The 26,623-nt window shown below is 39.2% G+C and overlaps 1 protein-coding gene across 4 annotated transcripts in view; it reads left to right on the top strand.

The window, feature by feature from the left end:
• LOC130434362 (teneurin-3) overlaps positions 1 to 26,623 on the top strand; it is a 578,467-nt gene that overhangs the window by 410,933 nt on the left and 140,911 nt on the right. Inside the window, exon 1 of one of the 4 annotated variants that reach the window (XM_056764508.1) lies at positions 16,898 to 17,293. The exons of the other annotated variants lie outside the window; for them this stretch is intronic. The gene's annotated coding sequence lies outside the window, so the exon portion shown is untranslated. Of the gene's footprint in view, positions 1 to 16,897; positions 17,294 to 26,623 lie in introns of those variants that run through there. 4 annotated transcript variants of the gene reach the window in all.

Raw genomic sequence — 26,623 nt, 5'->3', positions numbered from 1 at the left:
AATGTCCTCCAAAATATAACTAATAGAAAAATTATATATTTTTTAATTAAAATGCACAGGGGTTAAGGGTATATACATTTTTATTTATATTAGGTTTGTCGAAAAATGAATCTCGATTAATCATAAAATGAAAGTCTTTAATTATTGGTAAATATAGATAAGTACATCTAAATATTTCCTAAATATATACAGTACATTTAGTGTCAATAAATACAAAATTAATATGCATAGTACACAGACATAATTTTCTTAAACACAAATTTTTATCCCGGATGGGATTAATTATGATTAATCAGTTGACAGCCCAAATGTATATAAAACAAATCATGTCTCTACCATAGTAAAAAAAACAAGCATCCGTGTGCGGGATTGTGACAGAGAAAGTAAGAAGAAAGCAAGTTAGAAGACATTTCTGCTTCTAGCTCAACTGGAACGCTCTGGTTCTTGGAGGATACAGCGGTCTGGCTGTGGACCTTCTTTAATTTTGTGTCCCCATACCCCTCAGTGTGGTGAAGTTGGCTGTGCGTGTGTTTGTGTGTTTGACAGCTGAATGGATAATGCCTTGGAGTTAAAGAAAAGCCTAGAGTGAAACCAGACTCGCTGCCCTGCCATCAATCCTTTTGCTGTCTTCCCTCCCTCTCTCACTTCCTCGCTCTTGCTTCCCATCTCTCTCTCTGTTTAATGCAGGTCTAACCTTTCAGGGCTGTTCGGTTGAACTTATTTGTCACCTTCTAGGCTTCCATTGGAAAAAGAAGCTCAGTGCCCTGTGGTTTTTATTGGGAACCTGTAATAGAGAAAGAGAAAGTGAGAGAGAAATATATAGAGAGAGAATACTGAAACTGGAGGAGATGGAGTGAGCAAATACACATATCCATCACACAGAGGAATAAAACTACTGTTGCCCCGTTGGGGAAAAAATGAAGCGTCACCTGAACTCATCTGTTCTGAGTACAAGCTACCGTTAGCTTTATGATCGATACATGACCTTGTGACCTGCTGCGGAGAACCGTGATACCAAAGTGTGTACTTACAACTTCTAAACTACAATCGACGGTTGAAAATGCAGCATAATGTATGTTATTTTCAAGATCAAATATAAATATAAAAACCTATCTGTGTCTAATTCTCACAAATAAGGAACTGTGCTGTGATGGCTAAGTCTTTTTCCCAAGCTAAGCTTTACATGTAACCTCTTTGTCCAATGCCTGCTAAAAGCCCCGCTAAGTTCAACCAAACATTTTCTCTGGGATTTTAGTCCAGACAAAGACCCAATAGCGGCTAGGCTTTTGAAATGCAGGGGCGCTGTATAAAAGTGGGTGATTGTCCAGGCACTGTATAGAGGCCCTGGTGTTCATGGCTGCCGTTCTGCGCTAAGCCTGTTGTGTGAAACCGAGCAAGCCTCTAGATTAGGCGGCCCTGCGTCGATGCGGCCTTTTGTGCCCGCCGCCTTTCGAATCCTGCAGTCGTGACCAACAAAGCGTGAAATGAGTAAATAACGCCCCTCGAAGAAAGCCCAACATTTTACGCCATTGTCCACGGTCCCCTAAGCTGCTTAAAGACTTCAAATGCTTCGCCACTTCTGTGTTCTTTCCCCCTTTTGAACAGTAAAATGATAATGACAGTCATTGAAATGTGTTTGTTTTTGTCTGTTTTTGGGGGCTCGTATCTAAATGCCAAATGATACGTTTCCAGAGGGCGACCGCTGCGTGGATGCTAAAATGTATGCGAGTCATTTGGCACGTTAAGAGGTGAAATTAGCACAGAAGTATTAAGGTAAAGTCGAATGTCGGTGATCTCTGCTAGAACGTGAGATCGAACCAGAGCGAGGTCAGATAATCTCAGGCAGGAACTCAATGCCATCTGTAACTCTGTTTCCTCGCTATCTTTCTATCTGTCTGTCTCTCTCTTTGTCAAACATTGGCAGAAAGACCAAAAAGATGGCTAGATTTGCTGTTCTCACTGAACATAAATGCAGCTGAAAGTAGACCTATCATGGAAATGTTCCACAGATGCTTGGATGGGTTGCTATGGTGGTCCATATGGTGGAATAACACAATTAATTTACACCAGATGTTTTTTTGCAGAGGTTAGACGATGGTGTCGTGTATATGTGATGTCATTAATAAACTGAAAAATACCTGGCCTTACGCATGTGTCAGGTTTCAGCACACCTCTCAACACAAACGTCAGGCTCTGCTTTGACCCCTGCCTAAAACCCTCACAGATGGCATTACACAGGGTGATTTTAATCTTTAAATCTAATTTTTAGTCTTTTAATTTAAATATCTAATGTGTACAACGCCATAATTACTTTCAGAATTCTAAAATATGCTTTCACCAGGCTGTCAGCAGGGGGGGGAATGAGACGTTTTTTGGGCCCTGTGATGAACATGGTTTCCCTAAGGTCCTCTATAGATTACTCATTGACTCTGGGAAAGAAGGGTTCATCATTTTGTTGATGTATTTATACTACCGGTCAACATTTTTAGAATTCTTGAGTGAAATGTTTCTCATTTAAAAAAGGGTTTGATTGGTATGCGTTTGAATGTCGTAATTTAGTTTCGAAGACAACTATATAATTGTGCAAACATAAACTTTTTTCCAGTATAAACTAAAATTGTATTTAATAAGAATGGATGACTTTGGCTGAATAATAAAAAGAGCAGTCAATAAGAGCACAGACTAGATGGGAACTACTTCAGTGTTGTTTGAATAGCATCTCAGGGTAAAACTTCAAGAAGCTACTTAATAAAATGACAAAAACATTTCTGAAAATTCTACACTGAAGATTCTGAAATATAATACGTTTTTATTTAAATGGTTTTGTTGTTGTTTTTTTTGCACAACATAATTCTTTAAGTTCCCTTATTCTAGTTTTGATGAGCTTGCATATTTCACTTCAATGTTGTAAACTTATGAATAAGTGTTCTAAAATTGTTGACCGGTAGTGTATGTACTGCATAGAGTATGTATAACGTAAACATCAAAACTATTTATATTAAAGCATCTTCAAAGTCCATGCCCACATTATCTCTGTTTAACTAAATACTGTATGTGTTTAACACCCAATGAAGTTGTATTGCCTTTATAAATCCAATCACTCGATCACTGAGAAAGTCAGGCCTAGATTTGTTAGTTAGTTTTGTAGTGTTAAAGGGAAAACTATTTTTATTTTAGGATTTTCAAAGTAGACACCTTATATATACACTGTTAAACTTTGCTGTAATTTCGGCAGCAGGGTTGCCAGTAACTTATTGTAGATTTAATATACAATTAAAAATTGAAGCATTAACTTACCTAGTTTATATATTTTTCTTTTATAAAACAAGATTAAATATCTTGGGTCACTTTTTTGTGATGTAAATGTATCATCATTTAAGAAGTTTAAAATATTTTTAAAGAAAACGAAGAGAAAAATGCTTTTTTTCAGTTTTGCTGTGCTAATAGTCTCTTCTGCTCATTTTGAATTTTGACCTCTCAAATGTCAAGGTGTTTTAATTTTCATTCAAGTAATTGAAAACAGTACTAATTGGAAAGTATACATAAAAGTAATTAAAAGTACAGTTAGTTACTGGCAAACCTGCTGCGAAACTACAGCAAAGTTTTACTCTGTATAATTTACTAAAAATCACACTGGGATGCTATTTACGCAATGTTAATGAGTTCCCCTATATGCTCGGCTCTTATTGGCTGCTTTTTCTAAAATTAGTTGATCCAAAAACTTTTGTCAGAAAGATTTTTATTTTGTGATAAAAGATATGGCATGATGGCACAAGTTAACTCGTTTCAAACTTCATAACATAATAGAATTGTTATATATGGCATGACTGTGCTAGTTTCACACACACACACACCTAAATCGTCACAAGTCGTAAGGACCCAGAGCAATTTGTGCTCATTAGCAGTAATTACAGTGTCAAGAGGTAATAAGGGACTGAATACTTTCACAATCAGTGCAGTTTAAAAAGATCTATCTCGCCATACACCGTAAACATACAATTAGCACTAAACTAACTTGGCTCCCTGACTTTTAACCCAAGATCTCATATCCTAACTTCATCTTAAGTTTCCTTTCCGACGGGCATTCAGAAAGGGGGTGGAGTGAGGAATCTAGCTTTTGAGAAGAAACGTAATGGTTTTTCTGCTTCCCTCTCAATCGATTTCACCATGCCGGGCAGGAAATGATGTTGGCACACCACAAATAGCCTGCAGATGACGGGAGATTTGATGCTAATAATTTGTTGGCGGAGAGAGTCACGCGGACCGCTCGCTGATGGAGATTGGGATGGGTTTGTCAGCAGTCAGTCGAAGGTGAGCGAGAAATGGGCGGAACGCAAGTTTTCCAAGGCGGGTGAAATGATTAGCGTATGTTACGTGGCAGATAATAGACAGGAGAATGAATATTTAATTTGGCCAGAGCTTCTGAAGAGAGCAATTTACTGTGTCAGGGGTGACAGACCTCGAGCGGATGAGTGACAGCTCAATCGTCCGGGGCTGCGTTAAAACATTAGCCTCAGATATCGGCTGGTACGAGACACTCTCTCCCTGACGTAGTCCAAATGCACACAAGCTTTTATCACAGGTTTGGCTTAGGATCACTTCAGGTGTCTGTGTGCCCACGTTATTTGTGTTTAACTTAATATGTGTTGAACACCCCCTAAAGTGTATTTATCGCTGAATATATTATAGACGTTATGAATCCGATCACTCGATCTTTGAGAAATTTAGGCCTAAATTGTTTGACCCCTTTTGTTAGTTTTTAAAGCTTTTAGACGTGGAGAAGCTGCAAACAGAGTTAGTTTTTCCTCCAAGCTGTGAAAGGATGCAGATACAAATATTACGTGTGTGCTATATTTCGTTTGATAGCTTGGTGTGGCTGTGATTTTAAAGGTTATGGTAAGATCCAAGTTTGAGAATGTGAGGCTTGGATTAGTAAAAAAAAAGCGACATCATCCCAGACAAACCCCAGCCTCAGCCATGGTCAGCAGGCTGTGCCGCGGATTTAGTGTTAGAATAACACTAATCCAGGTAAGGATAATCGAAGGTTGCCCTTAAGAATGTAGCATTTGGCTAAGCACAACATCGGTGAGAAACAGAGAATGATAACACATCCACCCTCCCTGACCTTTCTTTTATGGCAGCCAATCTGGTTTGTAAACATTAATTTATTCATGAGCGTGCATCTGGCTGTTTAAACAAGAAGCGCAACCCAGCAGCAATAAAAAGAAAAGGTTGACTGAGTCAGACACAATACACACACTGACAGAGAGTTAGATTGAAGAACCCGTTTCTAATAAACACGATTGCACACTTATGGGAGCCCGACAGGTAGTGACTTGAGGTTATAAATTCCCCTCCATCAATCTTTATAAGCCTTCTATAACAAAAACTGTTAAACCCTCGCAATATTCAATGGGACATAATTGAAACGTGGTACATGGAACAATTGAGATGTTTAATGCGAGTCGTTTAAGAGCAAGTTTTCAAAATGCAATGCAGCGTTGGTTTGACAATGAGAAAAGTGGACCGGGAGAGTTTGAGGGAATAAACACAGCTCCACAACATAACAAACAAGGTTTTAGCTGTGTTAAGAGATTGCCGTTTTAATTGATTGTGGTAAGAGAGAATGAAGATAATAATAAAAAGACAACACGTTGTCTGTATGTTGTGTTCTTGTTTGTTCACGCGACAACAGACATGCAGTGTAGCCAGCGCAGTGTTGCATGCAAATGAGCTGAGGTTTTGGCTAACTGTGTTTCGTTTACTTAAAGGGATAGTTCACCCAAAAATTAAAATTCTGCAATAATTCCCCTTCCCCTTTTGTCATTTCAAACTTGAATGAATTTCTTTCTTCCGCAGTACACAAAAGATAGTTTAAACAGTGTTTGTAACAGAACAAAACCTGCAAAATGACAAAACCCAAAGTTCCAAAATGGAAGTCAATGAGGTCCAGTGGTGTTTCGTTACTTGGGTTCTTGAAAATCTTTGGTGTTCTGCATAAAGTCATGCAGGTATCAAATGACATGAGAGTAAGTTAATGATGAATAAACTGAGCCTTTAATGACTGCTTTTTCCATATAGCAATATATAGTTAAAAATTGTAAATAGTGGTGTAGAAATAAATAGTATTTTCATTTTAAAAACGAATATAAAGTAGGTTGCCAAAACATCATTGTCTTTTGTAGCTTTGTATATTTGTTATGTGTTTAGGTATGCCCCAATTTATTTGAATAATTAAAAAAAAGGCTGTTCCCATCTCAATATGTTTTATGGACAGATCCAAATCTGTTCTTGGTAAATTCACAGCCTGTAACTGTCATCGATTTAGTCCAGTCTGTTTCTTATTAACTGGCAATATATATGCATTCATTGATTATTGGCTGTAAAAACAAGCGTTTAAGGCAATTACAGTGTATTTGTTTAGAGCTGTTCCCATTGTCTGTTTGTTAGCTTGTTCAATATTGACATGGTGAGAAGGAGGCTTCATTGAGGGGGTTGTCACTTTAAGACCCTGGGACACAGAATGATGTAATGCCAGTACATTTACCCTCACTGCACACTGTCATCAGTCTCTGGGCTGAGCGCCCATTCAGATGAATCTGTAGGTCACATTAGGCTGAACGTCAAGCCAAACTATGAAACAGCTTGTCTTTTAGCTCATGTTTTACCATAGTGCCTTCCAGGTTTAGCCAAACAGGAATTGTCAATATTTCCCATGTTGTGGTTTCGTGCTCTGAGGACATAGCTGGCTGCATTTTCGCAGTGTTTGTCCAGTACAACAGTGTGTGCGATGTGTCGAGTTCAGCAGTAGGTTGTGTTCACTTGCCTCTCGGTTCCCTGTAGGGCAATCGCTAGCTGCTGCCATCAGCACAACTCTGCTTATTAAGCCAGTGTCAGACATGTGGGTTCATATTCTTGGCTCTGGCTCCACCTTTTCCTTCTCCATCTGCTCGGACCTTCTTATCTGCTGCCTCATTTGTCTCTCGCAAACCTGCTTTTACCTCCAGCGGGGATGAAGCTCTTAGTTTGTGTATGCAGGTGTGTTCCAGTGAATGTTTCTTTTTTCACTTAAGGGGTGGATTGATACTAACATTTTGTCTTGGACGCTAGAGTGAGACTAGGGATATCAATAGATTAAACACTCTTAACTCTTTTTTGTAGTTAAAACATTAAATATTCTGTATTTGATTTCAATAAATGTTGGGTTTGGTGAATTTATTTGCCTGCCACACAAAAGATACAGTCCCGCTCAAATGTAATGTACAACATGACAGTTGATGTCTTTGCTCTATTTCAAATATTAATCGCACTTCTTCCAAAACCTCAGACAGAGAGTATAGATACCAAGAGGCGAAACTCTGCTGCTTTTTGGGAAACAGCCACTAGGTGGCGATTTGGTAGAGCGGCCGCCATTTTGGGGTGAAAATGCCAGCCGAACAGAAGCACAGACATGCAAAATAGTGCAATACAAAATTCTCAAATAATGTAATTATTAAATTTTTATGATACCTACAGTAGTACATGTTGTTTTGTTTTTTTAATGTTTTATGTGATAAGTTGGCGAATCCAACCATTTAGCCTACTTTAATGAGTATTTCCATTGTATGCAACTTTACACATTTACTGTTACTATTATTAGTTACTTTTTCTCCACTAGTTGTCAAATATATATTGTACCTTTTAATCCCCTGGAACCCACTACAAACATGAATATCTTGTAGAAACATACTGAAAAAAAAATATTATAATATTGTTAAATCCCTTCGGAATAATACCAATAAGAATGTTGTAATGGTTTTAATTAAAAATGATAATGGTTCATAATGGTAAGCATTAGAATTTCTGTTATAGTTTCCATTGGGTTTCTGCCTTTTTAGCAAGGATGCATTAGTGCTGAAGAAAAACATTAGAAACCCAATTTTAATGGTTTATCATTATGAACCATTAGCTTTTTGCTATTTAGACAGATTAATATGCAATTGTATCCAATGGTGTGCCCGCAAAAAATTGGGAAAATCAAAGAAGAAAATCCTCTCTTATACTGTTTTAAATTATAAACATTAATATTAATTGTATAAAATAATATAATAATAACAGTTAATTTTCTAAATTTTGCTATGTCACACTATTTATACGTCAACTACCCATTTATTGTTCAACATTGCCAATATTTCTGTATGTCCTTAATTTCTTGGTATTAATAAAGTGTTTATAATGCTAATACTTGAAAACTCACATGGTTTCTATAGAGCAAATGTTTTGTCATCATGTATTTCATTATATGTTTTGGATTTCATCTTTAATTTTTGTATAAAAAATCAGCTGATATTGCCATCGCGTCAGCAAAAAGCTATTGAACTGCTGAGTTGCTTTCACCCCAAAATGGTGGAATCAAATGGCTGTAACTGGGCGCAAGTGTTGCAATGGAACGTTCAATTTAGCTTTGCCTCTTGGTATTCTATACTCTTATTATCAGATGTCCAAATTCACTTTTCATGAAATATAAACTAATGGTTAAATGGTTAGATATTTGCAAAACATGATGCATTGTGTGTTTTTGCCAAATAATGTTGTCTAATCAATTAGTATACAATATTCACATGTGTAAGAAACCAGAACAGTGGAAAATTTGTGCAATTATGAAATCATTTTTCCACACTTTTCAAACCTCGGATGTCACTCCGATGATTAAACACTGTGTTGTCAAAGTTGACAAGCGCTTTTTAATACTTTTTATTGGTTTGATACCTGCACAACACAGTGACGTAAACATAAATGGTTACCAATAATATTGATTTAATAAATATTTCGAAATTGTCTTGATACAAAAATAAATTACTTTTATTAGCATGTTATGTAAGTTATAAATAAATTGCATTATTATTGTTTTCATATGCGTGTTAAAAAACACATTTAATAAATCTCACAGGCCACTCACGTATTAACTTTAATGTTCCGCATTGCACTGCCTGAACTCTTGAACTGAGTTGTCATCTAGGTCAGATATGGAAATTTTCAAATATATGATATTGTACTGAAGTGTTTTTTAAAACTGGTATAACAGTGCTGTACTCATTTACGCTTCCTCACAGTATGCACCTCACATTTGTCCGCCCTTCCACCTGCCTGCGAGTACGATTGGCCGGGCTCAGGGGGAGGCTGGGAAATCACCTGCTCCATTTAGCCAGGTTGCATTGGTGATGACGGGCCGGGCGTCCCGCTAGCAGCCCTTTGTGCAGCGTTCGATGCACTAAAACAGTAGGACTCCTGATTAGCGTGAATGGAGTTCTCCAGCATGGGACCTGCTCTTTATGATCATAGTGATTGTTGTTATTTAGCCCTTCTGCGGGTAAGATCGGCACACCGCCGTGCTGGAAATCTTTCTGACGGCGCAACAATTATCTGTGATCTGCATGACCGCAGCAGAAAAGTATTTGTGATTCAACACGATAAAAAAGTATAAAAAAATATTAACCCCACCCGATCCCCACAGAACTTTGTTTTGCTCTTTTTTTATTTTCACTCTTTTTCCTACTTCTATCCTCGCCCCTTTCATTGCTCTTCTTTTACTGGCTGTAGCCCCTGGTCTGGGCCTGGCAGGGAGCCGATGAATGAAGTGGCTTAGCAGAGCCGGCCTCCAGCCCTTACAAGGGTCACCCCAGGGAGTCTTCACTAGTGAGGGGCAGCAGCAGCTGTGTCTGCCCCCCTCTGAACATCTCCCAACCCATAATCCAGCTTGTGTTGCACTCCATGGGGTGAGCATACATTGCAGATATTGAGGATAGTTGAGGGGAGAGAGTTAAAAGGGTTTCATCTTCAACGGATTTCATATTTGAGTCCATACTTAGGGTTTGGAAAAAGAGAGTATAGATTTATGTATAGATTTATGAGTGATGCCACTGATGATTAGATTTTTCTAGAAAGATGAATGACGTAATAAAAAGTCCATGATTATATAGAAGTATATATATAAAAATGTTTATATATATATACACACAAATTTGTGCTTGTGTGTATATCTCATTATATTCAATGCATCGCCTAGCCCTAGTGTATGTAAGAGAGCACATCTCTTGTTGAGAGTGGCGTATGAATATTTGAATGGCTTGAGAACGAATGAGTGCTGATGACAATAGACACTCTCTCTTTCTGCTCACGTCTCTGTGGAGACCTGAGGAGTGAGCAAAGAATCTATAATACTCTCGCATCGCACATTACAGAGAAAAACAGCGAAATTCTCTGCTGACTGCAATTGTCTTGTATATTGGACTAATATGTGAAAATCATGTGTTCTTCTCCAATCACCGTCACAGGAAATGGGCAGCACCACACCAGGAAGTCTCTTATATTCCGTGGACCCTCAAAGAAAATCCTTCACCATCTCAAAGAGATCTTTAGATGTTTATTGCATCGTACGACATGACACAAATCCCCATTTTCATCTTCCTCCCCTGCTCCCAAACGCCATCCTTTACATGAGACACTCGGCGACAGCCCATCTCAGCATGCACTGTTTTTTAAAATCCTCTGCTCTTTTCTAAGTGCGGGATTTTTGCGAAATCATTACACCAGTGGGTCAGTCTGATATATGATATCATTACAATTCCCTGTAAATATACCCTCATTTTTTTTCTTTCATTCGGTGAGCAAGAGGCAAATGTAGGACATGATCAATGCTTAGTGAGCGAAAGGAGAGTCTCTCAGGGAGACGGCCTATTGACTCGAAGCGCTTATAAGGCTTTCCTGCATATGCATTTACTTTATCAGAAATATTCATCCCTTCTGGGCAGGGAAAAATGCTGGGTAAAATCTGGCCCCCCGCCATATAAAGTGGACATAAAAATTGTAGCTGTTAGGTTTGCATTTTATTTTATTCCCTTGAGATTTGAACGTGAGTGCAAAATGTGTATCCGTCTGTGCACGGTCATTATTGAAGAATTGTGGGTAATATTAAAAGGACGCCTCTGCTTTGGCATCATTTGGCAGGAACGAAGAAACCAAAAAGTATTTTTCATCGTAAACTAAGATAAGTCGGAGAAGTACCCTCAAAACATTGCGTTTCAAGACATTTCAGTAGCATTTTAGCTTCATTTGCAAGCCCTTTGCAATAGTGGCTTTGATAATTGCATGTAATTGTACTTCTTGAGAAGTTCTTTAAAGTTTAGAAAAGTGGTACTTTAAAATAGCTGGCTAGCGCTGTGATGTTAATCTTACCGTGCACCCATTAGTGCCAGATAGTGGAAATATGAGGGAAAAAATTGAAATTCAAGCTGGCTTTTCATCAGTTTTAATGCCCTCGCTCACTAATAAAGAAATGTGCAATAATTGGCACAGGTAGTTTTCACAAGCACCTTCTGCGCAGAATTAGCACGTCTGAGCTTGAAGCAGATTGGAGTGAATCAACAGTTACTTCTCTTCCTTAAACTGGCATTCACTAGTTTCTCACACTTCTCTCTTGCTTCCCCTCTCATCCTTTAGCAAGTCTCTTCGCACCTGCGCTAGGGCACGGGCCTAAATTACCTCCTGTCTTACTTATAATTAACTACTGTGCCTTGTTTGATGTTTGAATAGAGTTGTCTGAAATTGGCGCTAATTTGCATCTAATTACGCAAAGATACGGAGACATGTTTGCCATCTCCATCAGCATCACTTTACGAGACACAAGCGTGCATTTCTAATGAGTCCTGACGAAATGTCTCTATTGTAAACGTGGCCGTGACCGTTGACGGCACGCTGTGAGCGAATCGAGGGCGTCAGAGCCCGCGCTGTATTGAAACTCTACCAACACAAGGCCTTCTGCAAGGTTAATTATCACCATTTATTTCTATTCGTCATTGTAACTGTTTTAAAAGCAGGTCAGGTACATTCAGGCCTTACTTTTTGTTTGGTTTGGCAAGGCGATGTGCCATGTCCTCTTCAAGGTCCAGCTATAATGAGGAATTATTTTTATCTATTAATTTCAAGTCATATTAAGTCTCAAGTCTATTAAATCTTGTGCTCCGAGTGGTTAGAAAATCAATAGCCCATTACGTCTTGTTACATGTCATCTGATTCATCCACAGGTTCGGCAGAAACAATATCTGTGTTTACCATTGAAATGTTGTACTAACAGAGCGATTGTGCTTGAGTTTTATTACCGTCTCACCACAATGCAGAAGGCTCTAATTTAATATGTGCGGTTGTGGGCGTATGTAAAATACTTTTTTACGACCTTTATTGTATCTAGATTCTCCCGTTTGTTTTTCACCACCCATTTACTTCTAGATTGACATGAAACAGATTGTTATTGTTTCCAGAGTGCAGGGATTGTATTTTCGCCCAGGCCTCTGTAAAGGCAGCACGCCGATACCATCCCAGCCGTGGCACAAGCAGCTGCTGCCCGGCTATTGTGTCGCCGGGCCATCTGTGACGTTCCCACTAACAGCATATTTATCTACGAGACTAAACTAGCCTGCCCTTGGAAGGAATTAAAGCTCAAATTCGATCTGCCCTTTAGATAAATTGTGCGTCACGGCAAGAACGGCTGTATTCGTGTCGTATATCGAACCTCTAAAAGCTGTCTCTCTATTATTGGTTTAGGAAAAATGAATTAACGTCGAGAGCTCAGCATTTTAGCCACAGGCCTTCTCATGTCCCCAAGTCACTTGACCCCTCGTGACCTCTAAGGTCATGCCCTGCCTTAGATTCAGCTTTCGGGCCTGTCAGCATAGAGTCTTGTCTGGAAGTGAAGTGACATGTCTTGTGATTGATGTTGACCCCTTATTGAACTCACACCCCACACAGAGTGCCGTCCACAGGGGACGGGTGAGGGGTTTTGACCACCGATACATCTCAAAGTCACACGCTCTCTCATATACACATCATCTTAGACTTGCTTTATATGGGGATGGGTTTTTTTTCTTCGTTTGATCATGCACTTCTCTGGGCGGACCAGGCTATGGGGCTATTGTCAGAGGGGGGCACCCAGTATCATTGTCCTGGGACCCCATTATCATCATCGGGTCTGATCAGGTCAGTGACCGGAAAATTCTGGTTAATCATGAATTAGAACAACGGCAGGCCGTTAATATTCCTCTAGTATAGTATCAGTCTGTGTTTAAAAAAGAGAAGAGAGAGAGATGAGTTGCAACTCTAGCAGAAAGTTCAAACAGTATGTGTGTGTGTGTGGCTTGTTTGCGCTGGGGCTTAAGAGTGCTTGCGGGGTGCTGTATTCACCAGGGGTTGCTGGGACTGGCACGGTGTGAGCAAACAGCCTTCTATATTCGCCGGCCTCCTCTGCGGGGGCATCAGTGGGAATATGAGGATGAGGCAGAGTAAGGAAAACAGAAAGAGAATGTAATAGAGGAAGGTCCCGGCGAACACGAGTGGCCTGCATTAACATACACACCTGTCGTCGTCCCTCGGCGACTCCGCATCAGCTGTCAGTCATTCCCCGGCTCTTCTCGTCGGCCGTGTCAATCTCCCCCCTCCGCCCCCACGAATCTCTGTCACCGCGGAGTGGACTGTTTACCTCATTACACAACCTTCTCAGGGATAGTAAACAGCTGGCACAGGCAGACAGGCGGGCAAATAAGCAAGCAAATAGGTGGAAATATTGAATGTTAAGTGCAGTACCTGGGGACAGAAGAGAGAGGAAGGCACCCCGAGCGGATTAGCGAACTGCAGTATCTGTTTCTCCGTCGTGACGGGCCCTCGCACTTCAGTGACTGATGGATGTACTCGTCCCCTCTCTGCTACTATGCTTAATTTGCAACTTAATGATCCAGTGGCCCGCTTCACTAACCAGCGCTCACATAAACTCCTAGCGGCACCGCCAGTGCTAAAGTCAAGCTTAGAAGGGCGCGCCTGTATTCGGCGATGTCATCACCATGAAGGCTTTACATGGTGAGCAGCAGCCGCAAGTATGCTCGTGCACAACCGGAGGAGCTCTTCCTTAGCGTTTTAAACACAGTCAACATTAGAAGGAGAAAAAATACCCGCTTTTTTCGATTTGCTCTCGTCTGGCAAACAAGTGTAATCTGCATTGTGATGCAAAGGGAGGCAGAGCAGAGAATCATGTTAAAAAGCATAATTGAAACAGTGGACACTATCTTATGTGTTTAAGATGTTGAAACTTAGCAAAAAAAAAGCTAGTTTCCAGGGATTCCAGTCAGGCTTTATAACTAGCTTAAAAAAATTGTTGTCAAAAATAAAAATGACTTTTTCTTCTGAAAAACACAAAATAAGATATTTTGAGAAATGTCTGTTTTTGTGTTTATACAATGGAAGTCAATGGGAGCTGGTGTTATTTGGTTGCCAAAGTACTCCAAAATATCTTTGTGTTCTGTAAAAGAGAGAAATTCAAACAAGTTTGGATGATATTAAAGTGAGTAAATGATAAAAAAATGTTCAATTTTGACAAGCAAGACTTTGTCTAGTATTTTTTGCGGGTTCACCAACTAGACCACCACCAAACCAGCACAAACCAGTTCAAACTAGCTCAAACTACCAGCAACTAGAATACAAAATTCATGTTGGTCTTATACTTTTCAGCGTAAATCATGTTTGCTATCAAAATCTGTCTATATGTGCATGCAGAGGAATGTGTGCATTTAGAATTAGACTACCAAGATTAGAGAGAGAGACTTTGTTGAGTTGCTCACTCTGTGATGGGTTTCAGCTATTCTCTGCTATCAATGTGCTTGACTTTCATGAGAGCTTTGTTTTAAATGGGCATCGCTTGGCTTCTTTAGACCTATATAAATATTCATATTGCATATGCTTTTGTTAATATCTGTGTGATAGAATGATTGTTTGAGCTTAGTGTCTGTCTCACAGAGAATCATTTTCATTTTATTAACAGTTTAACTGAATGTGGATTTGTTTACAGTGAGCTGTCATATGGTAATGGATGTTTAGCTTAGGCTTTTGCATAACACTGTGTGTCTATGCGTGCACATACTGCGTGTGTATGTCTGCATGTGTATCTACAGTGTGTATCAGTTCTCCTCAGTCATTTAACAAATGTGAAACTAGTTAAATAAAAAACGTACAAACATTTATTTGCCATTTAACTGAATATGCCATTATTTTTAAATATATTTTTTACATGTTAGGTTAATATTTACTATGATTAATAATCTCACTAAGGCGTTTTTTTAAGTACCATCAAATTAACTTTACAACTCGTTTCCCTTAGGGTAACACTTTACTTAAAGCATATATGTATAATGTATTATAAAAGTATTTTTATTGTATTAATTATGCTTGTAATGAACCATCTAATGCATTGTAATGTCTTATGAATATTTGTAACTACAGTTATAATTACATTATAACACTTATCAATTCATTTTTACACTTTGCACTTTTAATTTGGTTGTAACATTAAATGTATTACAACACATTGTGAACAATTAAAATGCATTATACCCTTTAAAACCCCTTTATAATGCATTATACATAAAGGCTTTAATGAATTACATTTTGTCAATTTCTTTAAGAAATTTTAAGTTAAATAAGTCTATTTTATGAATTACATCATCTCCAAAATGTAAAATCTTATTTAAAATGAAATTACAAGCTTAAAAGCTTAAAAATTGTACTTTAAATAATAATTACATTTAAATAAATAATGTATATTATAGTTTATGGTGTAAATCAAAAAAAATTCAATCCCAAAAACAACTATAAAAAATCGACAAGTGGTCAAGTAAACACCCCGCCCACCCACCCACCCACACACAAACACATATACACATGGACAAGATGTTATAACATAATGTAAACAAGCACATCTGGTGCTATTAGTTTGCACATTTACAGTTGATATTATGTTCGATAACATTAATGCATAGCATACATACTATACACAGTTGTGTGAGTGCCTGTACACATAAGTTATTTCCTCCATCGCTCTTTTTAACTGGCAATTGCATTTCAACAAATAATAAGAAAGCTGAAAATTGCAATAAAAAAATCATATAGTCCAGAATTTCTGATGTGAATAAGGCCAACAGAACCAGGAGACCCAAACCAACAGCAAAATACATTTTTATTTAGTTAGTGCAACATTTTTGTCAAAAAGTAGAAAAATTGTTATTTTGCATAGAAATGTGAAAGGACTCTCGCTCAATCTCTCAGTAGAATAGAAAGGCTAATGGCCTCTCCCGAAACATGCCCACGGGGGTGATCATAAAGTCATGCATTTATGCACAAATTTGTTCTGTTCACATCGGACCTTGCTCCTAAATCAAACAAAACAGACCTCAACCTCTTGTGCTTTTCATTATGTACCACTGGACTCCGGTGTAAATCCACCGCTGTGGCATAGCTTGTTTTATTCATCAATTCTGCACCACTTAAAAATATAATTGATGACAATTACCTGTGTGCCCGTAACACTTACAAGTAGCACCCAAGCTTTCCGAGGTGTTAAATACAGGGGGCACGTGCACAAATAGAGACTTTTCCTTAATTGTACCTTTGTTTGAGGAAAAATGCACCCGGATTGATTGTGTTTATCTGCATGTTCGAGAAAGAGGAGGAGAGGCTTTTTTAAAGAATAGCAGTGCTGAAACTTTAGAAGGCGAGAACTGTGTCAAGGTGGGCTTTCTTAGTCCCCCTCAACAGCAGCAGTAACAGCTGCCATCTCTGGGAGTTTGTGTTTAAGGTGCATGCTTGTGTATTTTTGGGGGGTTGGTTTGGGAAAAGCAGCAGTCCTCTCTGCTTTCGGCTTCCAAATGGTTAATGCAGCTCAGATGCCCCTCCCATTCCCCCCACCTCTACTGCTGTCTCCGCCTCTAGAGTATCAGATTGACAGAGGCTCAGCCAATAGCGTGCGCCGGGACCAGCCATGCGTGATGGGGGCTCTACCGAGGGCTGCAAACTTCCCAGTACATCGGCAGCCTCTGCGTTCAGCACAGCCTGCGCGTGAGCGAGCAAGCGAGAGAGAGAGCGAACGAGAGCAACAGAGCAGAGTGTTAGAAAGAGAGAGATAGTCAGTCCGCTTGATGCTTGTTTAACCACTCTGTGAGCAGCTACAGCGAAACAGGTCCGACCTCTCAACGGTAATCCTGCGTTTTTCGTTTTTGCTCTTTTCTGTCGCGTTGAGTTTTGGCTCTTCATTGGAAACATCGGGACGCAGATCTTGTATGTGCCGAGCGCTGCTCTCGGTGCCGTGCATGTGTGCGTGTGTGTGGAATGGGAAGAGGACTTTAAGTATTCTGTGCTGAGTCTTGATGAACCTCAACAACCCTGGAGTGGGGGGTTCATTTTAACCCTTCAGGTCATCGCTGGAGGAGCCCTGACCAAGGTAACAAACCACCCCCTACACCCCCCCCTGCATGTTCATGGATTGAACTGTTGGGCTGTCCGATCTCACTCTCTCTCTCGCTTTCCTTTTGTACTCTTTATCATTTTCTCTTTACATGCTTTGTCTTTATATTGTGTAAATATGTGCGTGTGCAAAGGCAAATCACATTGTTTTCTTTTCACATCACGTTGTTGTCCTGTGATGTGAAAAATGTGAACATCATGTAGTTTGATGAAGAAGTGGAGTAAACTCTATAGCTTTTTTCCTTAAAAGCAGTTTATTTTTTTGTAGGGAAAAATAACACCATTTGTAGTTTCACATCTCTAAGAAAGATGCTACATGCGAGTGCGGCATTTCTGACAATCTCTGTATCCTCTTTGAGGAAACGTAACCCTGGCCGTGACGCTTCAGAAAACACTCTCAATCTGAGGATTTATTTACTGTTCGTGAGGACATGTTTTTCCTCCTATTTTCCCTCTGGATGCATTTGTGATCCGCTTCGAGGGAACAGACGTGTTGCGGCGGCTGGTGCGAGTGCGGCGTGCTGTCCGCTCTACAATAGACGTTTACAGTGCAGCTAATTGGAAACAGCTACAGCGTGGAATTTCTTGCACGCTCCGCTACCTTTTCAATTGAACTGCTCGCGCTGTCCGCTCCCTCTGCCCAGTTGATGGATGGTGACGGATTTGATATCCGCTCCCTTCTGAAAAGTGTAATTATGAGTTTCGGACACAAAAGCTTTGATCAATGTGCAGATATTGTGCAGAATAGTCATTTAGTGTTAACACCTTTTTTTCTTTAATTATATCTGTTTGTTTTTTCCAGTGAAATTGGTAAAGCTGTGTTGATTTTTGGGGGGGGTATGTGAGAGAGTGTGTTCTTGCGCTGGCCTCCGAAGTTCTCCTGCACTTTTCACAGCGTTAAATGATTTTTTGTGGTGATGCTCAGGTGAGAAAGAGGGAATAATGAGGAAAAAAGTGATCCGCTGTGTGTATCATGTGTGCCGCAGAGCATCTGACCCCGGCGCTGTGAGGAATAAGCTGTCAGAACGGCTACAGAGTTGGAGGCCATGTGTGGAGGTGTTTAATGTCCCTTTTGCAGCGGACATTAGTGTATGGTTCCAGTTTATACCTTGTATCACGCTCACGTTTGATTCATGATCGTGTTTATCTCCTCTGATTCCAAATAGAAAAGCAATTTTATTTTCGAGCTGAGGAAACTAATAGTCCGTTTTTAAAGAAAATAACAATAAAACGGAGAAAGGAAAAGCCATTTTGGTGTTCTGTACCCTTACCCTCATACTCCTGTGTCTCCCTATTTCTCTTTCTGTCGCTTACAATCGGCGAGCGATCTCCTAGCAACCAGAGGTCTTTTTGCTTTGTGTGATATATGTGTGTGCAGTAATCTTGCTGATGGAGTGCATTACTGATGGTGCTATTACTCAAAGAATAAAAGTTTCAATTACCTTTGATACCGGCCCATAATATAGGCTGATTTAGTGTGCTGTAAAATGAGCCAGGTCACATTTTCTTATCCATATATTTTTTGTTTTACAATTTTTTAGCGCGGCATGATGATGAAGGGTGTTATGCACGCCCCCAGGTGAGCAGATCGGGTCGTTTAGAGGTGGTTTGAGCGAGCTTGTGTCTCCTGGTTGCTTATTTAAACATTACCAACCCTCATATTTAATTCATGCTGAAAAAAATTGGTTTGAGTCGGGGCCACGCATGTGGCAGTTTAAATGGTAAGGAGGAAAAGTTTTGGAATGCGCCGCAATTCACGGCCTAGGCATCTCCGCCCTCCGCCTCCCATTATGCTCAGCGCCTTTATTGAGACTTCTTCACAAACATGTTTCTTTAATTAATAACAGCTGAAAATAAATCAATGTGAAGTGAACTGCTGTATAGATGGATGTACGAGAAGAGGGAGTGATTGACATTTTGCTCCTCTTCGTTTGCTAACAGGGTAAAGCATTCTGTTCGGTTTCCTTTTCTTTTGTCTACCAGCTAATATCTCATAGAGCTGTCAGTTTGATGTTTTTATCTTCTTTCTTTTCCTCATTATCCACCTGTGAGAAACAATGGAGGTTGATAGGCACTTAAAAAGATACAAAATATAACACAGCGAGTAAGAGAGATGGAACTAAAAATGCAGATTTCCTCCGCCGAAGACAGCGACACGCAGCTTCATTTACAAAGAGACTGGCCGAGATGTATAGAGTGAGATAAATGAAGAGCAAATAGATGAGAAAGACAGAGAAGCCAATGAGGGATGAGGTGTGTGCGGAAGAAGGGGTTCTTATCTAGATGGGTGTCCAGATGGGTAGGAATTTCCGGCATGTCTCGAAGGGGAAACATCTAGCAGCAGTCAGGCCCAGGGCTGGACACAAACAAACAAGAGAGTTAGGCTGAAGCCACTGTAAACCCAGATTACATCTCAGACACTATTGATCTGTTTTATTTTCTCATCACAACAATTGTTTTATTAAATCCAAACACACAATGCACACACACAATAACAAACACAAAAAGTTAAGGAGCATTTAATTGTGGGCACACACACTATTAAATGGTGTCTGATGCTAATATCCTCACAAACTCCTTGTTCAAAAAAATATTGGTACTCTTTTAAGTTTTTTTACTTCATTTTCTTAATTTTTTTTTTTTTAAATGATCTTGTCTAAACAGACTTACATATGTAGGTATATGTATTTGTTTTTCTGTTTTTTATTCATTATATTTTTTAATGAATTGAAAATGTATGGTTAACATATAAATACTTGTAAATAATTCTTGCATTTTTATTTAATTTGGACATATTTTAGTTTGTTTTAATTATTTTTATTTTTATTTCCTTAATTATGCAAAATCATTTTAAAATGAGGATTTTCTTAAATTGCTCTTCTCTAAATTTGGGAACTGTCTGTTTTCCTCTATATTTACATACTTGGTTACATATGTTCTTATACGTCCCACAAATACCAGCAATATATCATATAGCTACAGTTCCTTTTTTTAATAAATGTGAAAGGCACACACTCAGGCAGAGTCACATACACACACAATGAAATGCAAGTAAATGAACACACACTTAACATCAGCAAAAGTATTCTTAAAATAGAGATCTTTTTTAATTCATTATACTATGTTCAAAAATTACAAATTAAAAACTGTAAATTTCGGGTTAATATTAGGATCAGTATTTGATGCAATGCAGAAATGCTCTCTATTATAAGGACTTATCTTAAGTGTACAGTGGCATAAATAATATTTTTTACTTTCTTAATAGCATTAAAAAATACTTTTTTAAGATTTGGGTAATCATGAGACGAATTAACTAATAGTATCCTAGTACAATTGTGTAAATTATTTGTTCATTATTTATAGTTTTTAAAGGTGCTGCTGAAGCACGTAGCAAGTAAGAATTTTCTGCCTGTTTTAATTCTTCTACACAGCCCGCGTCGGCCCACTGGTGTGCATGAGTGTGTGTGTGTGTGTGTGAGACACTGCTGTGCCGGGTGCTGGACTATGACAGAGTGATCAGCTTAGTGAGGGAGAGAGGCTGCTGGGCTGCCGGTAATGGCTGCCGAGGGAGGGAGAGAAAGACGATTCGTCAGCGCTGAATGAGGGGTCAGAAAGGTCAGGGTCCGGAGACACCACCATTTGCAATGAATGCTTGTATGCATCCGTGTACACATGCAGACTGCTGTGGGTCGGACTCGCTATATTAGTCCAATTGTCAGCTGAAAAATAACGCTTCTGTGCCATAACAGAGATTTGCGCTACAGCTTAAAACTTTTTAACCTTCACATATAAAAAGACAGCAAAATTGGCTGCGTATGTTATTTTTCTGATGATTTCTTTCCTGTCAGGGAATGATGGTGGGCTTGTTCTTCTCTGTGGGGGGGTTCTGTTGTAGATTTTTCGTGCTGGTTTATATTAACTGGCAGCACATTTTTTTTTAAGTATTGTTGCATTGCAGTGTTGTTTATTTGCACTTATTATTAGACAGAGTCTGTCGATAGGATCTGTAATGTACATTTTGTGTACACACGTACTCTTATAGGGCCGTGCACTTGCATCTTACTTTCTAATGCCAAGCACAATAAATTGGTTTATTACTGGGTAGATGGCGAAATGGAAAATCTGTTTGTCAGCAATTCGACACGACCCTTTTTTTCTTCAGGTGACTCGTACTAACCAGATTACAGTACGTCCACTTTACCCTCTGTGTCCTTTTGTGCTCCTTCTGTTTTACAGAACCCCTTCAACGCATATAAGCTGCTATATTTCGTACGAGAAAAGAAACGATAAAACTATTCATGGCTTATCCACCGAACAGCACAGTCACGTATAACAAAGCAAAGCCATGGCGGAGCGAGGCCGGTGTGCACAGAGGAATGTGCCTGTTGAAGGCAGTAAAACAGATTCCAAATGAGATTACGCTGACATGGAAGAAAAGAGACAGAGTTTCATAAGCATCCAGGCTACGGTTAAACCACTGCGGCCACACATCATTGTCCTCACAGTTCCACGCACTCATTAAGGTGATTAAATGAGCATTACTGTCAGTGGGACGGAGGAGAATTGGTTGGGTTGATAGATGCAAGCCAGAACATAATGTTGATGCTATGTAGTGCACTTCTAAAGGGCTTTAAGGGAGAGCGAAATGTTCTTTGCCTACTCTGTGTTAAAATCAGCCTCCAGAATTTGCCAGAGGCGGTTGAGGAGCACGCAAGCGAGTGACCCAGTGGTGAGAAGGCGGATGGGTGAACTGTATTCCTGTTGTCTGCAGAGATCTCCGTCCACTTTAACATCCATGTGAAGTGTCAGCTCAGAGCTCTTGTCCAAATTCTTCAGGCCCTGCTTGGTTCAGCTTTCTCATTGGTTTATGACTAGGAAGGAAGAGGACGTGATCTGACCCATTGCTGTTTAGTTAAAAGGGCGATCATGAACAAGTACTGACTGTGTATTTAGTTTTCTAAAGCATGTCTGAATTAACATAGGACATCATGAATGAATGCGTGCATTGTGAAACCCATTGAATGAAAGCAATAGTTCACCTTCAAAAGGAAAATGCTGTCATCATTCACTCGCCCTGTTGCCATTTTAAACCTGTGGGATTTTCTTTCTTCTCCAGAACACAAAAGAAGATATTTTGAAAAATGTCGGTGACCAAAAATCGTTGGTCCCCATTCACTTGCATTGGTTTTGCGTCCATACAATGAAAGAAAATGGGGACCAATGCCTTTCTGTTACAAACATTTTTCAAAATCTTCTTTTGTGTTCTACAGAAAGAAAGGAAATCGACAAGAGGGCGTGAAAATAATGACAGAATTTTAAATTTGAAGGTGAACTATTCCTTTAAGAGTTACATATGTGATTAAAGTTATAATTATTACCTTATGTAAGTGATTAAAGTAAAGAGTTAATTAATGGTGGACGCTTTTGCTGCAGTGGCCCTTCTAAGCACTTTCGGACTCTCTATATCGATTTTGCTTTGGTGTTCGATGATATGTCAGCAATACAGCCTATTTCTGTATTTTACCCAGAAAGTTGACAATATGCCTTGAGTCCATAATGCAGCAAAGCGAGAAATGTAGCTGTAATTACAGTATTCGACATAGGTCTAAATAAATAAGGAGAAGCGTTGTTAAAAATAAAACTGCAATCACAAACATTCCTTTCCAGCCATTATTGCATTTCTCAGAGGACCCTTGAGTTAGCCAAAAAGCGGAGGTAATATTCTTCATAATTTTTACAGAGGTTGAGTGAGACGAACACAGAACCGTTAGATTCGTAGGAGAATAAAAACTAAGTAGATGTCCTCCTCAGGCTGGAGAGATGTTACTATGCAATGCATATATCTGTGAATTAACATAGTCTGGATAATAATATGCTTACTTGTTTCGTTTTTATTGACGCTGGTGATTATTTTTAGTAGCGCTGGTTTTTTTAAAGTAGTCTGTTTCTCTCTTCCCCTGTGCACGTGAATGTCCTTGTTGTAGGCTGGAAGAGTCATTTCGATAGTTTATATACATGACAGCGCTCCAGTGAACCGGTAGTTAGTTCTGTCCAACCCTCAACACCACCAGCTACATAAATCAAGCCTCTCTCGCTCTCTCTTGCTCACTCTCCCTCTCAATTTAATTGCAATTTAATGTCCTTCATCGACATGACAAAAACTGTCAAAAAAAATTGCCACAGCATTTGCTGCTTACAGTAGAGTGATGTGTGCAGTGTAAACTACATCAACCGTAGTGTTAAATGCTTAATATTTACCAAGAAAAATAATTAAAAATTGCACATTTAAAGTCAAATAGAACGCAAGAACAAAAATAGTGTTAATAAAGAGATTCTAACTTGAAATGTACTTAAAATTCTCTTTAGTTTTTCATTAAGAAAATGCTGGGTTGGTGAGGTTATTGGTCTGCTGTGTTGGTCTGGTCAAATTTTTCCCAGCATGATCTGTAGCTCAGTGGTAAGAGCATTGTGTTATCAACGCAAGGTCGTAGGTTCGATCCCACGGGTTTGCACATACTTAGAAACAAAAATGTATAGGATAATGCAATGTAAGTCGCTTTGGATAAAAGCCTTTGCCAAATGCATAAATGTAAAATGTAAATGTAATGGTTTGTAAATATTTATCATCTCTCATTTTTGTCTTTCCTATCCCCTTTGCTTACTTTCAGAGAAAACTAGATTTTAATTAGCGTAAATCAGAAAAACAGGCTACCCACCGTCCTCCAACCCCACACCTTAAAGAAAACACTTGAAATGCAAATGGTACCTCTTCTCTCAAATTATTTTTTAATTTGAAACTACCTTAGCGTGAATATGGCTATGCCAAACAGAAGCACACATAAGGCTTTAAGTTACTGTATATTTGTCTCATTATTCCTGCTCATTGACTTCTATTTGTGTAGCCATCTAGACACTGTTTGTTTTGTAGTGACCACCATGTAATTATGTTGCAACAATATACTTGATACTATAACAAAGGATAAAAGCTATATCACAGTGATTCACCCTATAGCTATATGAGAGGGATTCACACAAAACAGTTATTCTCAAATCATTGCCTCTAGCCGTTGTGAATATGCCCATGTGTGTAAGCAGACACACACACACACACATAGAGATTCTTTGCTCGTTCTTTCTTTCTGGCCATTTGAATTCAGCTGGGCACCCCTGCTGGTCCAACGCTGAAAAAGAGGAGCTTTTGATAACTCCAGAAAAAGACCACTTGAATTTTTCTCTACTCATCGACAGACGCAGCATCCATTTTTGCAGCACTGTTATACAGTGTAATTCCAAATTTAACACTATGCGAGCCTCAGTTGTGAGTGAAAGATTGATTTGAAAAGTCACAACCGATGTTTAGTCAGTTTTTTGGAGTGATAAACTGATATATATACAAATAAATGAAACAAAGATATACGTATTAAATAATATTTGTATATATTTGTTATTTCTGGAATTATATATTTATATATAAGCAATCATGAGCAGATTCTATATTTAAAAAATCTCTAAATCTCTAATTTCTTGCGATTAATAGGTGTGACAAAAAAACATTTTAAACCCTTTGTGCCTGTATGTGATGAAGACAAAGGAAGCGAGCGAGAGAGACAAAGATATGAGCGGGTAACTGCATATTTTCCCATGTGCGCGCCACAACTGGTCAGCACATTCTGTTGTTGTGTTTCACTGCTTTGTTTCCTAATGATGTTTGTCAGCGAGGCTAAAATGTTCTTACCGCCGCTGCCCACAATATGACTGCTACATCATTTATTTCCTTTGGCGTATGGCAGAAGGCGATTTGCGTTCTTTCTCTGCCTTTAATCACAGCTGATACCAAATCAGTCACTCTGTTGCAGCTTTGTGTGAGCCATCTGAGGTGATCTCATTCAACGAGCAGCGCTCCGAAAGAAATTAAATGTCATCCGAGTGAGCGCCTTCGTACAGACGATGTAGAAGGTGGCTGTTATCACCTTGTTTGAACGCTGCAAGAAAAAAAAAATGATGATGTCATCGCACTTTCTGTAACTCCAGTCCTGCAGGGAAAAAGAATAGAGGCTAAACAAATTTGCGGATGGATTTTAAGTGGTCGCCGCCACAAAGCATAAAGTGTTCCTTTACTGTTGCTATGGTGTTCGGACGGGTTCTGTGTGGTTGCTAGAGTATTCAGGGTGGCAGGTGGTTGCTTACCATTTTAATTCTCAATGACAACCTGGTCTCACAATACGACTCATGTTCCTCAGTGTTTTGGTGGAGAAAACTAAGCACACCTCTTCTCAACAAGCTCCACAATTTGAGGAATTTGTGTATAAACTGCGTGGGATTACGGTTTAAAGCGGGGGATCTGTAATGGTTACCTCTCGCAATTACAGTAAATCAGCGAAACAAGATTCCATGGATCTAGAAAGATGGCCCTTCAATTAGGTTTTCAGGCAGAATTTCTAGGCCACGGTAATGGCAGAATCGACTTAAACTGCTGCACATGTTCCTTCTAAAATAGTGTATTACAACATAATACATTACAGGAAATAAAAGCAAACAAACTTCAGTTCCAGGACCAACATCACAGCACCATCAGTTTGACTCATCCGACCGTTGTACTGGTCAGGGTGCAACAGAAAGCCCAGCCAAAGGTGTCACCTATGCTGTCCTACAGATCTGAATATTACCCCAGGATTTGCCTGAACGCTACATTCAGCTAGATTACCCTCTCCACATGATGATCAGCTAACCCTTTCTCAGAGTGCATCTCATTTACATTATAATAAACACAGGTTCCCCATTTCAATGCACGTTTGATGGGTTGAGTACCTGCTGTATTTACATTCCCATTAATGTGTTATTCTTTAGAACTCATCCATGTTTGCATTAATAAGTAGTCTGGTGTAGCACGATTTAACGTAATAACTGTAATAAATCATGCCAGTCTGCTTTTTCATACCGTCAGCATGTTTCCATTTTGTCTTCTACAGTAAATCCCGCAATTCTATAAAAGGGAGCAATAATCCAATATATAGACAGACATGTAGCTAGATATATAACTCCTGAAGTTTAAACGAAACTGGCTTTAAATCACGAACAAATATGTACGTTAATGCAAAACAATGGCTCATTACCAGCTCACCCTCTCAAGGTTGTTTGTCTCAGTGCATCTCCTCTTTTAGTCAGCGAATTAGCTCTAAGGAAGAGGCATTCATTACCATGATACCAAGCAGGGCCTTCAAAAAAAAACATTGAAAGAAAAAATGTACATTCTCCAAGCCCCATTAATTATAGCAAGTATGCGGAGGTGGTCAGTACACAGGAATAC

This window comes from Triplophysa dalaica, chromosome 2 (assembly GCF_015846415.1).
Source record: "Triplophysa dalaica isolate WHDGS20190420 chromosome 2, ASM1584641v1, whole genome shotgun sequence".
NCBI classification, from domain to species: Eukaryota; Metazoa; Chordata; class Actinopteri; order Cypriniformes; family Nemacheilidae; genus Triplophysa; species Triplophysa dalaica.
Note: the sequence above shows the minus strand (reverse complement) of the source record. Positions and strands in the feature narration are given on the sequence as shown.